The 14,059-nt window shown below is 45.1% G+C and overlaps 1 protein-coding gene across 6 annotated transcripts in view; it reads left to right on the top strand.

The window, feature by feature from the left end:
• KCNQ1 (potassium voltage-gated channel subfamily Q member 1) overlaps positions 1-14,059 on the top strand; it is a 498,864-nt gene that overhangs the window by 429,859 nt on the left and 54,946 nt on the right. The window lies entirely within an intron of this gene.

Here is a 14,059-nt window from a genome sequence, read left to right as displayed (position 1 = left end):
CATTGTTATCTCACCCATTGCACGATGAAAATCCACATGACTGGGCTAAAAATGAACATTCTTATTCTCCAGATGTGGGATCGTTTTTCCAGACAATTTTGTGTGTAGTGTCTCCAGTTCTTATAGGAAGTCCAAACATCATGTTCCAAAGAAGTACTGCTCTTTTGGAGAAATTATATTTTCCCAATATTCAAAGTGCAGGTGCTGGTGAAATACCAATTTTCCTCAGCAAGAGCCCCCATTGCCCTGCTGAGTACTCTTTGGCAAGACTATCACCCCATGCAAGAGTTCATACATACATCTGCTGCATTCGGGGTCTGGGTAGCTATGCATAGCTAATTTTGCACAGAAGGCAAGTTTCTTGTGCACAAGTTATTCATTCTTTCTCTTCATTTGAAGTGGGCTGGTTCCTTTCCAGAATGTTTGGATAATTCTCAGGGAAAGCTTGAGAAATTCTCAGTCTGAAATAATTTCCCCACTGTCACCAGCCTTCTTTCCTCCCAGTTCACTCCTCCTTATTCTCTTTGTAATAAAAACTTCTGATCAGGCTCAAAAGTATAGTGCCAACAGGAACTTTGTCAACTGTATTTGTTGTTGTTGTTGTTGTTCCTCCTCCTCCTACTCCTACTCCTCCTCGGCAATTCCAGTGCCCAGAGTTCCTGTCAGAAGCTTTGAGCATGGACTCACTGTGCATGTTCAGAAATCTTCAGTGCAAAGAGTCAGGAGCTTGAGAAGAATGCTGGGTTTTAGCTAGTCCACTTGGCTACCATTTCCCCTTTCCCCTCCCTCACAACTTGCTAAATTTGGGTTAGTGTGAGAAAGGAAAGAGAAGAGAAACTGACACATGAGGAGACTGGAATGAACCCATTACAAGCTGAGCTGAAATTGGGAGAGGAGCTGAATGGCTCACATTGACTCAGGGACTTCTGAATTGAAGAAGCTGATTTACAAACCTTTGCTGTTTGTAAATCAACAGGTCACCAACGATGTCTGGCACCTTCTGCATGCAAGAGATGAAATCTGCCAGTGAGCTTGGCCCTTCGCTTGCTTGCTTGCTTGCTTGCTTATTTATTTATTTATTTATTTATTTATTTATTTGAAACATTTGATATACCGCCCACTCCAAAGACTCTGGGCGGTGTACAAAAACATGCAAAACAAGACAGCATTAAAATTACATTCTAAATAAAACTAAAGTAACTAACAGCGGGGGAGGGGGGGATAGATAAACTATAGGGTAAAAGCCTGGTGAAAAAGAAAAGTCTTCAATAAAGATTTTAAAATTGACAGAGAAGGAGCTAAACGAATCTGCAGGGGAAGGGAATTCCAGAGAAGTAGGGCGGCAACCAAGAAAGCCCTTTCACGGGTTCTAGCTCCACGAACCTCTCGGAAATCAGTGACCGACAAAAGGGCCATCTGACCGGATGGGATGTAACTGGATGGGAGAGGCGGGTCTGTAGGTAAACAGGTGCCAAACCCCGCAAGGCTTTGAAGGTCAAAACCAGGACCTTAAATTGAACTCGGTAGTGAATAGGGAACCAGTGCAATGACTGCAGGAGAGGTGTTACCCTGTCATATTTTCTGGCACCCATAAGATAATGAGCCACTGCATTCTGGACCCGTTGTAGCTTTCCGATCATCCTCAAAAGTAACCCTAGATAGAGGGCGTTACAATAATCTAGGCGGGAGGTAATAAGGGCATGGGTCACTGTCATTAATGCTTGCTGATCAAGGTAAGGGCGTAATTGATGAATCAGATGGAGCTGGGCAAAGGCACTTCTGGCTGCAGCCTCCACCTGCTGTTCAAGCAGGAGGCGTGAGTCCAAAAGGACCCCCAAGTCACGTACAAGCTCTTTCGGGGGCAGTGCCACCCCATCTAAAACAAGGTTCACATCCAGCTGTTGGCCGGTACGAGGGCTGAGTAAGTTTAGTTCAGTCTTGGTGGGATTCAGTCTGAGCTTATTTTGATTCATCCAGACCTTAACAGCTTCCAGGCATCGAGTAAGCACAGAAACAGCATCTCCAGAATGGTCTGGGATGGCAATATACAGCTGAGTATCATCAGCGTATTGGTGAAATCTCACCCTAAACTGGGAAATGACCTGACCCAGCAGCTCCATATAGATGTTAGAGGACAGGGGCAAGAACTGAACCTGGGGAACTCCATAAAGGAGTGGCCATGGGTCAGAGCATCTGTCCTCAATGCATAATCCACACTGGACACGCTGGACACACCCGCTAAACACACCCGCTAATCCACACTGGACACGCTGGACACACCACGCTGGACACACCCGCTAAAGTAAGAACGGGACCACTGTAAGACAGTGCCCCCGATACCCAACCCACGCAGGCGGTCAAGGAGGATAGCATGATCGATAGTGTCAAAAGCCGCTGAGAGAAGGACCAGGAGAGGGATCTTGACCCTCATCAAGGTCCCGAAGAAGGTAATCTACCAGAGCGAGCAATGCTGTCTCTGTGCTATGCCGAGGCCTGAAACCCGACTGATAAGAATTAAGATAGTCAGTTTCCTCTAAGACCCTCTCTATCACCTTCACTACAAAAGGGAGGTTGGAGATCGGCCTATAGTTGTCAAGAACCTCAGGGTCCAGGGAGGGTTTCTTCAAGTGAGGGTGAACTATTGCCTCTTTAAGGGCTGCTGGTACGAAGCCCTCACGTAACGAGGAGTTAACCAACTCCAATATCTTAGGATTCCATATGCAGACGTGAGATATTTTTGTACTTGTGTTTTCAGATACACAGATTTCCAAGAAAGGGATGAAACATGACAATTATCCTTGAACTTGTGATGCTAAATCTCTTTTGTTATGGAAGCAAGCAAGATGTAATAGTATTTTTATCCTCAGTGCTGTATGCATGAAAATATTGACCAAAGTAGTGATTCTAATGACAGCCACTCAGTACTTAGAAGGAAGTAAAGTTGCCATGACCCCTGAAATTTCGGGTTTCACCCGGATTTACGTATCACACTCAGATTGCTTAGCCCAGATTTGCTCTGATTTCAGCGTTTATTTTTTTAAAAAGCTAAGCTCTAGTCCTTGTAGAAGTGGAGTTATGGAGCAAAACATGCAGTCACTATTCTGCTCAAAAATTATTTTCAAGCCAGTTTACACAATGTGCAAATTAGGCACCCAGATTTAGAAAGCTAGAATATGGCAACCTTAGAAAGAAGCCAATACAACATGAAAATAAAGTGTTTCCCCCTAACTTATTATCACCTATTTCTGTACTTGTTTGTCTGCTATCAGCATTTAAAAGACTGGCTTACTTTTGAAGCCACCATTGGTCTGTGCTGGCCCACATGTGCACCATGTGATGTTTGCAATGTTGCAACTTGCTTGCAATGTTGCATGTTGAAATGGAGCATCCCCCATTCCCAAAAGCAGTCGAATATTGTTACTGCTTTTAAAAACTTGCCCTCAAAACTATTTTTTCATCTTCAAAAGATAAGGAAGCTATTCTCACAAGCAGCGGAAACAGGGCCCAGCCCAGTTTCCGCTGTGCTCATGAACGTCTGGGATCCGCAGGGCTACTGGCATCTGCATGGCAGCGAGCCTTCTGAAGTAACCCGCTGCTTAACCCGGGTTTGGGGCACAAGTGCACCCCAAAACCAGGCTAACTGATCATGTGTCAGCTGCGACTGCTTGCAGCCGCAGCTGGCACACTCGGGGGGAGGGGCACTCCCAGTAATGCTCCGGGGGGGGGCACGTGGTGGCGCTTCTGCCAGGCAAGCCGCGGGAGGCCCACAGGAGAGCCTCTGCTTGTCTGGGCGGGCGATCCGCCCACCCAGGGAAAGGGAAAGAATCGGTCTGCAGGGAGGGTTGGGGAAATCCGCTCTCCCCGCAGACCTCCTTTCAGCACCTCACACTGCTCTCGCGTGAAGCACTTCAAGGTGTATTATTAAGAACATTATTGTTTCTCTTCACAGATAGATTTACATGTGCACAAAATGTTGTATCTCTTTCCTGTTTGGCTTTATTTTCTAACTTTCTCCTATAATGCCTCAGAACATTTGATACCATTGTTTTTTTTAGTGAACTAAACTCAGGTTTCTTTGCTAAGAACACCACATGATACCCATGTATGTTGTTATCAATCAGAAATGAAAGTAAAGCGACAATATCAGAGAAATTCTGCCCGGTGCTTGGCAGACAAATGTCCTGTGGGAGGCTGAAATGTCAGATAACTTGTGAAATCTTTCACTTAGCAAGAAGTATATTGCTAATGGATTTAGTTGTCTACAGGTGGAAAGCCTGGAACAAGTGAGCAATTGTAAGGAAGGGTTTCAGAATAGCAGAGATTGTTGATGTATCTAGCCATAAAATCTTTCCATATTCATGTTTGTTTTTTGGCTGAAAAAGTTAAACAGTGGTCTGGCTGCTAGTACAAAGTGTTCTCTCTCTGTTCCCTTCCTGACTTCCTGGACTTCCATGGCTCAAAAGGGAGGGAGGAGTCAGAGTCGGAGTTGAATCAAATGCAGGTGGAGAGTTTGTACTAGGTAGCCAAGACAAACAGCACTCATTTCTCTGCTATTTAAAAGCTTTTTAAAGATTGGTCTGTTTCTGAAGCCATCGTCAGAATGGGCTGGCCCTGTTGCCATTTTACTGACTTGCAGTGTTGCACTCTAAAATAATTGTATGTATCCCATGAATAAGTGTTGTTAGTGCATTTAAACTGTTCCCTTTGAAATGATGTTTTTGTCATCACTTGAAAAGAAAAAATGCGTAGTATCTTGTAATGCAATGATCTGTGCAAAAGATTGGCATCAAACCAAGGCCATGATTAACTAGCTTCCAGCTCTGTTATAAACCCTAAAAACTCCATCCAAACCCGTGGAAAGTTTCATTATGGTTCACCAATGTCTCAAGCAAACCTGGGCTTGGTTCCATTCAGGCCTTGAAATGATTTCTGATTTTTACATTGGAACAAGGTGAAATTTAGTTTCCAGATGAGTTTTTGCTTTGAGCTGATGGGTCTCAACCAAGATGCTGACTGGAAAAAATAAGTGGCAGCTCTCTTCAAAGGTCTGAGCCCCATCCAAGGCTGTGCTCTGAGCTGAAGCACCTGAACAGAATTTAGAAAAGAGACACTAGACATTCCCTTGGCTTCTGCTGACTTCAGATCACGTAGGAAGCGCTCTGCTGCTGCGCAACCTCTGCTAGGACATGTTCAGGAGCCCTGCACAAGACTTATTAAAATGGATTTGCACTGCAACAGGGGCTCGTGGATTGTGACCCTAGGCAGTACTCTTCTGTTAAAAGGAACAGGGAGAGGCTCCATCTCCCTCAGTCTAAACAAGGGAAATACGGGGACAATCCCAAGACTTCAGTATACTACCGCAGTTGTCATCACTCCTGAGGAATGTTTATGAAAACAATAACACTAGAGGCATACCACAGGAGACTAATGTCTTCTGCAAATACTCTTGCATCTATGTGGCTTCGGGTGGGAGCAGGGAGGACACTGAGGGATAAAGAAGAATCAGCATATCTGTAGCAGTCATGAAGGTCTTTCTTACAACCATTGCAACCTGGCAGGAAAGACACAGGGCGGGGCGGGGGGCAATATCGAGCTGTCCTTCCCTGCAGACTATCTTCTTGTCCCAGCCATATTTTCCCTCAAGCCAGGCATTCTTGGTGTCCAGCTTTGTGTCTGTTCAAGTTGCATGCAGCCCAAGCAAACACACAACCCCGGACCTAGGTAAAGGTCAAGTGTGCCGTCAAGTCTATTTCGACTCCTGGCACCCACAGAGCCCTGTGGTTTTCTTTGGTAGAATACAGGAGGGGTTTACCATTGCCTCCTCCCGTGCAGTATGAGATTATGCCTTTCAGCATCTTCCTATATCGCTGCTGCCTGATATAGGTGTTTCCCATAATCTGGGAAACATACCAGCGGGGATACGAACTGGCAACCTTCTGCTTGTTAGCCAAGCATTTCCCCGCTGTGCCACTTAAGGTGACTATACAATACTTTTTTTAAAAACCCTTTAATTTACAGCTAATGGCACAGTCCATATAACTCAAACTATTTAAAAACTAAATTATATGTGATAAGTTAGCTGAAGAGTTGTTTTTATAATTCACTTCGCTTTTTTACACATCAGCAGAAATACAATAAGAATAACATGTACTTTGTGTAAAGCATTTTTGTCAAAATGTTTTTATCTGTGTACAAACTGTGGTCATTATTGGTCTGTCAAAATTCCCCTTCTACTAGCTAGCTGCATTGAGTGTTGAAGCAGTTTCCTAGCAACACCTTAGAAAATATTAGAAAATACAGGAAAAAAGTAGTTAATAACACTATCTGTTCCTGGGAAATTTCTTAGATATAGAAATTAGATGAGAGAAAGGGAGAATTGCTTTCATCATCTGTACCTGCTAATAGTAAATCAAATCAAAACATATTTTTAGCAAACCGGCATTGGGAACTGCTCTACTGCAGCATAGGAACATAGGAAGCTGCCATATACTGAGTCAGACCATTGGTCTATCTAGCTCAGTATTGTCTTCACAGACTGGCAGCATGTATTCCAAGTTTCTGAAACTATGTTTTTTTCGGCAGAGATTGTACTCAAAGGTCACAATCCAACACAAACATAAGCATGCTCAAGATTATTGAAATGGGTTTATGCATGCTTAGATCTATGTTGTATTGTGGCCAGGGCACTTTCCAGACTAGACCCTGCAACTGGGTCAGGACGCATCTCGGAAGTGTGCTTCCACACTTCCTGCATCATGACACTGCAGTCCCTATGCAGACAGCAGGGTGCCGTTCACATTTCCAGTGCCTTGTTGCGAATTTAATCACTGTGATATAGAGCAAGGATGTCTTATATCCGGCGTAAAAAAGTTGCTGGTTTGGAGGGTAGTTAGTTTCCGCAAGACTGCTCCCCCTGCAGTTTACGATGTGAATGCGACTTGCCCGGACGGAGGCATTTTGATGAACAGCTAGTCTGGAAAGCGCCCTGATTTTCTTTGTTTTAACAAAGTGCTTTGTAAACCCTACTATAGTAAGCATGTCATAGGGCACAGATGCGCACAACATAGAATAATAGACACCATTAAATTTCAATAATTCTGCTGATCTGGCTTATTATATTTCAGCTATTCATGCCTGATTTACATAGAAAATAATAATATCACTGTATTTTAACCTTTAAAAGACTGGTATTTTGCACACAGATATTTAAATTTACTAAATATTTTAATGTCAAAAATGACATAGAAAGAAACCATAGGCAGGGAGTAAGACGGGCACAGAGGTCACATTAAAAAGTTGGCTTAATGCAAAATACTACATTTAGAAAAGTGAGAAGTGCTATTACAGGAAGATGCAGAATATTTCTTTGCCTCTGCCTGACTGTAAGAATGGTTTTTAGTGGATGTACCATCCCTTGGATCACTAGGGCTAGCTTACCTTTGTCATTAATATATGACAAGCTCTAGACTGGCTAAAAATAAGTCCTTGCCAAGATAAGGCTCTATAAAACATTTGGTCCTTGATTACTCCCTATGAGTCACCACAACCAATTATAAGAGGTCTACATAATAAAAGGTTCCTCTGCTTATTTGAGGGGATGGCCATCTGGTTGACTGGGAACAAGGGAGAACTAGCATATGCTTTTGCTTAGGTGGCCTTGATATGCTTCCAAAAGTGTTTCACGTTAATGTATGGGAATTACATGTAGAGTTTCAGCACAGGGTGACAAATGAAGTAGCCAATACATGAGGGGTGAGTATTAGGATTAAATAGCTACTTCTCCCTGAAGGGGTATTTCCTGATGGAGTGCTTGGAGTATGCACAACGTTTCATGAGCTTGTTCAATGAAGTGCATACAGAATCATAGCTGGGTGTCTATGAAGCTGTTCTCATGCGCAGGCAAAAGCGGGCTGAGGAAGCCAAACACGGTTTTATCTGCGCGTGAGAACCACTGAGTGTCATGCAGCTCCTGGCAGCGGCACGGCAGCAAACCTGCCAAAGAGCCCCACCTGTTAACCAAGATTATGGGTGCGGGCATGCCCTTAGTCTGGGCTAAATGATTATGGGTTGGTGCTGCGTGGCTTCGTGTGGCGCTGACACAGCAGCAGCCTCCCAACCAGATCGGGGGAATCCCCATAATGCACCACACACTCACACGGTGCATTATGGGGGTTCCGGGGGCTTGGGCAATGCATCTGGGGCAATGCGTCTCAGCCCCCAATCCTCCATGCTGCCAGAGGAGGCAGCTGCATGTCTGGGCACGTGATCTCCGCACCCAGCACAGATGGAGGGATTGTCTCCAAGGGAGATAAGCTTTTCAAGGCTTCCTCCCCATGTGCCCTGAGCCCTTTCTTACTGCTTGTGAGAAAGGGCTCTTTGTTTAGCAGTTCTTGTGTTAGCTCATCCCACCATTTTCTGTGCGTACCAGAGGTGGAGCACTAGGGAACATTGCAAACCAGGGTCCCTTCCCTGTGCTCATCACTGAATTGTAGTTGTTTTTTAATTTAAACTGTGTGGTCGTGCACTTCTGGCTTCAGTGTAGTTTTCAATGTCTCTTTATTCTCTTAATAAAGCACTTCCTGAAAATCCTGCTTAATAAATTACTTCCTAAAATTCTGCAGAATTGTTCCCCTTTCTTCCTGCCAGTTGTCTGAAATAGCTTGACTGCAGTCTGGTGAACTTTCCTGGGAGTAAGTACCATTGAACTTAATAGGCGTAAAGTTCAGAAGCTACTCAGAAGTTTACTCAAGAGTTACTTTACTTCTGAGTAAACATGCACGATATAGTGAACGATATAGCACAAATATTGATTCTGGGGGAAAATCAAGCAGATAGTCATGGAGCAGAGGAGGAGAAGGAGGTAGATCGCTTAGCTTTTGAGCCAGAGTCTGAAGGCACAGAGACTGTTTTTGCTACTATGGCTGCTGCTATAACTACACTTGACTCTATCCTCTTTCCTCAGTGCTTCACTGATAGGCTATAATGAGAAGTCACTAAAATACTTAGAACTGGTTTGTTTCTTGTCAGAATGGGATGAAAATAGCATCATGGTGGTATATCATTTTGAGACCATTATACCACATAATTTCATGCAGATTTATCCTGGGGTTTGTCTATATGTATACTTTGACTTTTTGTCTTGACTTTGCCATTTAAATCCCCATACAATCACTGCAAGATGAAAACAATAATACAGTTGCCCCTTTAGGGACATAGGACACAGGAAGCTGCCATACTGAGTCAGACCATAGGTCCATCTGGACTGGCAGTGGCTTCTCCAAGGTTGCAGGCAGGAATCTCTCTCAGCCCTATCTTGGAAAAGCCAGGGAGGGAACTTGGAACCTAGATGCTCTTCTCAAAGTGGCTCCATCCCCTGAGGGGAATATCTTACAGTGCTCACATGTTTAGTCTTTGATATGGTTTAGAGGGTCTTCTGGTTGCAAGATTGAATTAAGAGCAGCAACAATCATCTGGAGGAAGAGAAAGAGAGGTGACTGAGGAATGGAAAAGAAAAGGCTTATTTCCCTGAAGGCTAGGAAGAAGAGCCAACACACAGGGAAGAACACTATTATGAAAAAGTCAATTTAAAAAATTAAAAATAATAAAAGGAGGCCAGAACATCATAATATTGATCAAGCTGGCCTCAGAGTTTTGTTTTTAGTTTTTAAAGGATTGCACAAAGCAAAAAAAGTGCACTCAGATACAGAAGTGGGGGAATATGTAGAGCCAACCCTCCCACCTGTACAGTGTCACCACCTGTGTAGGTAACTGTTCTTCTACAGGTTGTACTGTGGTCCCTATACACCTTTTCCTCTTTGTGCAGGTTCTTCTTCCTCCATGATCGATATATTAACCTTGTTCACACAACTGCTGGGGTTGAGGATGGCTGGGGGGGGAAGGTAGGTAGGTTCCTACCTACCTACTTTCCCACACATGATCCTTGCTGCTCCTGGGCTCTGCTGCACCACTTGCCCCCACGACCAGCACAGCGGTGATGGTGCAGTGAGTGGGATGTGGGGGGAAGGCAGCCAGGCTGCCCAATATCCCACAATGCACTGTGTGCAGTGCATTGGAATACTTCCCAGCTGCTGGGTTGCTCCTTCCCCCATGTGCAAGCTGGCTGCCAGCAGCCCAAAAGGAGCTGCCTGCAGCCCGCTTTCCCACACAATCAGATGGTGAGGTAGGAGGGACACATCCCCCTACCCTCACTTATAGCCCTGGCTATCTGGCAGAGGAGAGCCGGGATCGGGAACAATCCTAGCGGATCTCACGATCAGCCCAACCTGGGCTAGCACTGCCCTACCCAGGTAGGGCTGGTTGTGAGAACCACCTCATCCTCTACCATAAAAGCCTTGGACGTGCGGCCGTGCTGCCCGTGTCTTTTTCGCCCGTTCTGGGCATGCGCGGAGCGGAGCGCATGCCCAGATCGGGCGAAAAAGATACGGCTGCCCAGAGACAGGCGGCCATGTTGGACACGGCCGCCGGTGGAGTCCTCGGCCAGAGGTGGAGTCCTCGCCGCCACGGGAGACCGGGAGGAGCAGAAGCGGCGGGCGGAGAGTGCGGCCGAGGCGGCGGCGGAGCCGCGGCCGAGGCCAAAGGAGTGTGGGCCAAGGAGGTGGTGGCCGCAGCGGGGTGACTGGCCCCGATGGCGGCGGCCGCCGCCATGAGAAACGGCAGGCGGAGAGTGCGGCCGAGATGGCGGCAGAGCCGCCGCCTCGGCCAAAGGTCGCGGCCCAAGGAGTGCGCCCAAGGTGGGTGAGGCGGCAGCGGGAAACCCCCCCCCCCACTAGAGCCCGTTATTACAACAGGCTTACACATACTAGTTAATTAATAAAAGACACTGACATTTTGCGGATTTGAAGACCCACCATGCAATGAAATTGTAAGTTGGGTGAAACATCATCTGGACAAAATGCAAAACCACCCATAAGAAGCAGCTGTCATGTTGACATAAGCAGCCACTGTCTGGAAAGACTCAATGAGTTATCTTTTCTCATTTTCAGACTCCCCTCTTCCAGTTTTGGGAAGTTTGGTCCCTTCCCTCTCAGAAAGCTTTCTCTTCACGGTGCGTTCTTTGCTTATTCTCTTCTTCTCTTTCTTCTTCACTGCTGCATTGCCAGATGAGGTTACAAGTATCACTTTCTGTACAGGCATCAGCCCAGCCTGCTGTTAATACTCACAGGGATGGGGTCATCGATCAGTGGCAAAAGAGTGCATTTGACTTGTTTTGGCATTTCTTCCCAATCATTAACATAAAGAGAATCAGAGCAATACTCAATGAAACCCCTACATATAAAAACAACCTTCCTTCCCAAATCTAGACCAGTGGTTTCTTGCTTTGCAAAGAAAGCCCTGGCAACTGATGCCTGCAAACGGTTTCTCTGAGATAAAACCATTCCCTTCAGATTTTTGGATCATGTGCCGGCAAGCAGGCTCTATTCTTTGTTTTAATACTGTGTATACAATAATTGGAGGGAGTGTTAGGTGCTATAACTTTAAAAAATATAAAAAGCTACAAAGTTAGCTGTGAGCCAAAGAGCTTGTGAGCATTTGAATTTCCTTCTCCATAGTTTTTGGAGACCTGCTAACAGCTGTCACATTACCCTTTTAAAAAAATAAATCTGAGTATTAGACAACTTACTGGAAAAAGGTGCAAGTCAGCTACGCACAGTTGACAATTGTTTATGTAAAAATCAGGCTATAATGTGAATTTCAATATATGTCCCTATAGTTAAGAGGTTAAGATTGCTCAGGAAAAATCTAGAATGAACTATCCACATATAACCTTTTGACCCGCTTTGAGTCAAGAGTCATGTGCTTTTGACAAGGTAAAGTGGGTACTAAGATCATAAGTCCATGATCTAGTGTGATTGGAATATTTGGGTAGAGGGGTGCTCTCTGTGCTAGCCTGAAATTTGGCTTCCTAGCAACAGACTCTGGTATTAAAACAAATTTGATTTTTTAAATTATTATTTTTTAAATAGCTCCCCACCCCAACCATCCAAGGATAAGAGCTGTGCAAGTGTGCTGCCCAAATGCAGTCTCCAACATTGGTAATAGAGGTCAGTACACATCAGCCAGCAGTACTGGGAATTATTTATTAATCATATTTTTATACCACCAGATATGTGCATCTCTAGGCGGTGTACATAATGTAAAGCAACGAATATAAAACAGCGTAAAAACAACTAAAACAATATCACAGAATAAGAAGCCTCTTTGGCTTCTCCAAGATAGGGCTGAGAGAGATCCCTGCCTGCAATCTTGGAGAAGCCGCTGCCAGTCTGTGTAGACAATACTGAGCTAGATAGACCAATGGTCTGACTCAGTATACGACAGCTTCCTATGTTCCCCCACACTCTCTACAGGATCCCAACTGGGACAAATGTCCAAACATCAACACACAAAAGTCTACTAGATGGAATACAACAAGCTCTTTACTTTTTCAAAAAGAGCTTTAACATGAGTCAGCAGAGTTCACAGTTTGTTTTTCCCATAATGCTCTAGATGTAGCATAGTTGTGGGGCATTGTGGGAGAGGAAAATGGTGGCTGCCACAACAACATGTTGCCCCACAATGGTGACTGCCATTGCCCCCCACAACATCCTAGAACTATGCTGTGTTCAGAGCACTGTGGGGAAAATAAAAATGTGGCAACTGGCCATCACCTTCTGTTTAAGTGTAACAAAGTTTTTTTTAAGGAAAACAGTCCACTAGAAGGTAAGCTCCTCCCTAATAAAAACAAATTAAGTTCCAAATAAAACAAATGGCATGTGCCGTTCATTCCATTCATGCCTCCATTCATAACTGTAGGCATGTGTTTCAGAATAAAGAAGAAGTGAAGGTAATGGCCCCAGTTTGGTTCAGGGTTGTTGTTTATTTCATTTGTTCTAAAACAAATGCACACCTCTAGAGAGAATTTGGGTTGGAGCACAAACACCATCAAGTGCTCATTCTCCAAACCCAATCTCCTCTATAAACTCCAAGGTAGAATGACTCCTGGCTGTTTAAAGGACCAAAAAAGGGGACACATTGGCCTCAAAGAATTTATGACCTCAAGATTACATTATCTTACCCCAGTCTCTCTCTCTCTCTCTCTCTCTCTCTCTCTCTCACACACACACACACACACACACACACTTACTTCTTTAAACTGTGAGAGGGAATGTTCTCTGGGGCCAGACTGTTCTCCCACCTAGCTTAACACAAGCCTCCACAAAGGATAGCTTCAGGGCAAAGGTCAGGGAAAGCAAATTTACACCCTCTCGGCCACAATGTCATTGTGCAGAGTGACCGTTCCTTGAACTCTGGCATGCAACGTCCATCCTCTGAGCTCAGGACTATCCCCCCAATTATTTGGGGGCTAACAGAGGGGAGCCATGCTGAGATATTTCCCCCTTTCAACCCCAAAGGCTGATATCACCACCGCAGCTACTCCTCTGCTCAAGCCAGGTACTTCCCAACAGCAACAGCAGCTTTCCCTGAAGCCAGCTTAGCCTGAAGCTGTCCCTCAAGGCAATTCACCACAGTCTTTCTGGTCAAGTTGGATGCTTCCCTGTTGAGCAGAGAGGCTGCAGCTGCTGCTCCCAGAGCCAGCACCATGAAGCCAAGCACTACTTTGCTGCTGACCTTCAACGCCAAGCAGCAGCTATGGCATGCCCCAGAATGTGAAGCAAGCCCAGTAAGGGTGAAGAGTGGCCGTGCTGTCAAAGGAGACAGGGGCAGGTTGGCCTCAGCATTAGGGGGCAGGACAGGTGAAGCAAGTGGAGAGGGCAGGTATCTTATTGCTTTTCACTTCAGCTGGCAAAAAGCAATGTGCCAGCGCTGCCATTTTGGAAAACTGGCTTCCAAGCACAAATCTCCTTAAATCAGGAGTGGGTATACTGTAAATCTGATACATCTCCCAGTTTGTATCAAAGTGCAGATGTCTATTTGCACTGTATTGCTTTCAGTAGAATGCACATTTGGATGTGCATACAGTTTATGCCCAATTCTGCCCCAGCTAAGGAGATCTGTACTCAGGATGGAACGTAAATAAAACTGATCGAAGCAACTACGC

Source organism: Hemicordylus capensis, chromosome 1 (assembly GCF_027244095.1).
Source record: "Hemicordylus capensis ecotype Gifberg chromosome 1, rHemCap1.1.pri, whole genome shotgun sequence".
NCBI lineage: Eukaryota > Metazoa > Chordata > Lepidosauria > Squamata > Cordylidae > Hemicordylus > Hemicordylus capensis.
The sequence above is the reverse complement of the archived record's forward strand: the minus strand, read 5'-3'. Positions and strand labels throughout refer to the sequence as shown.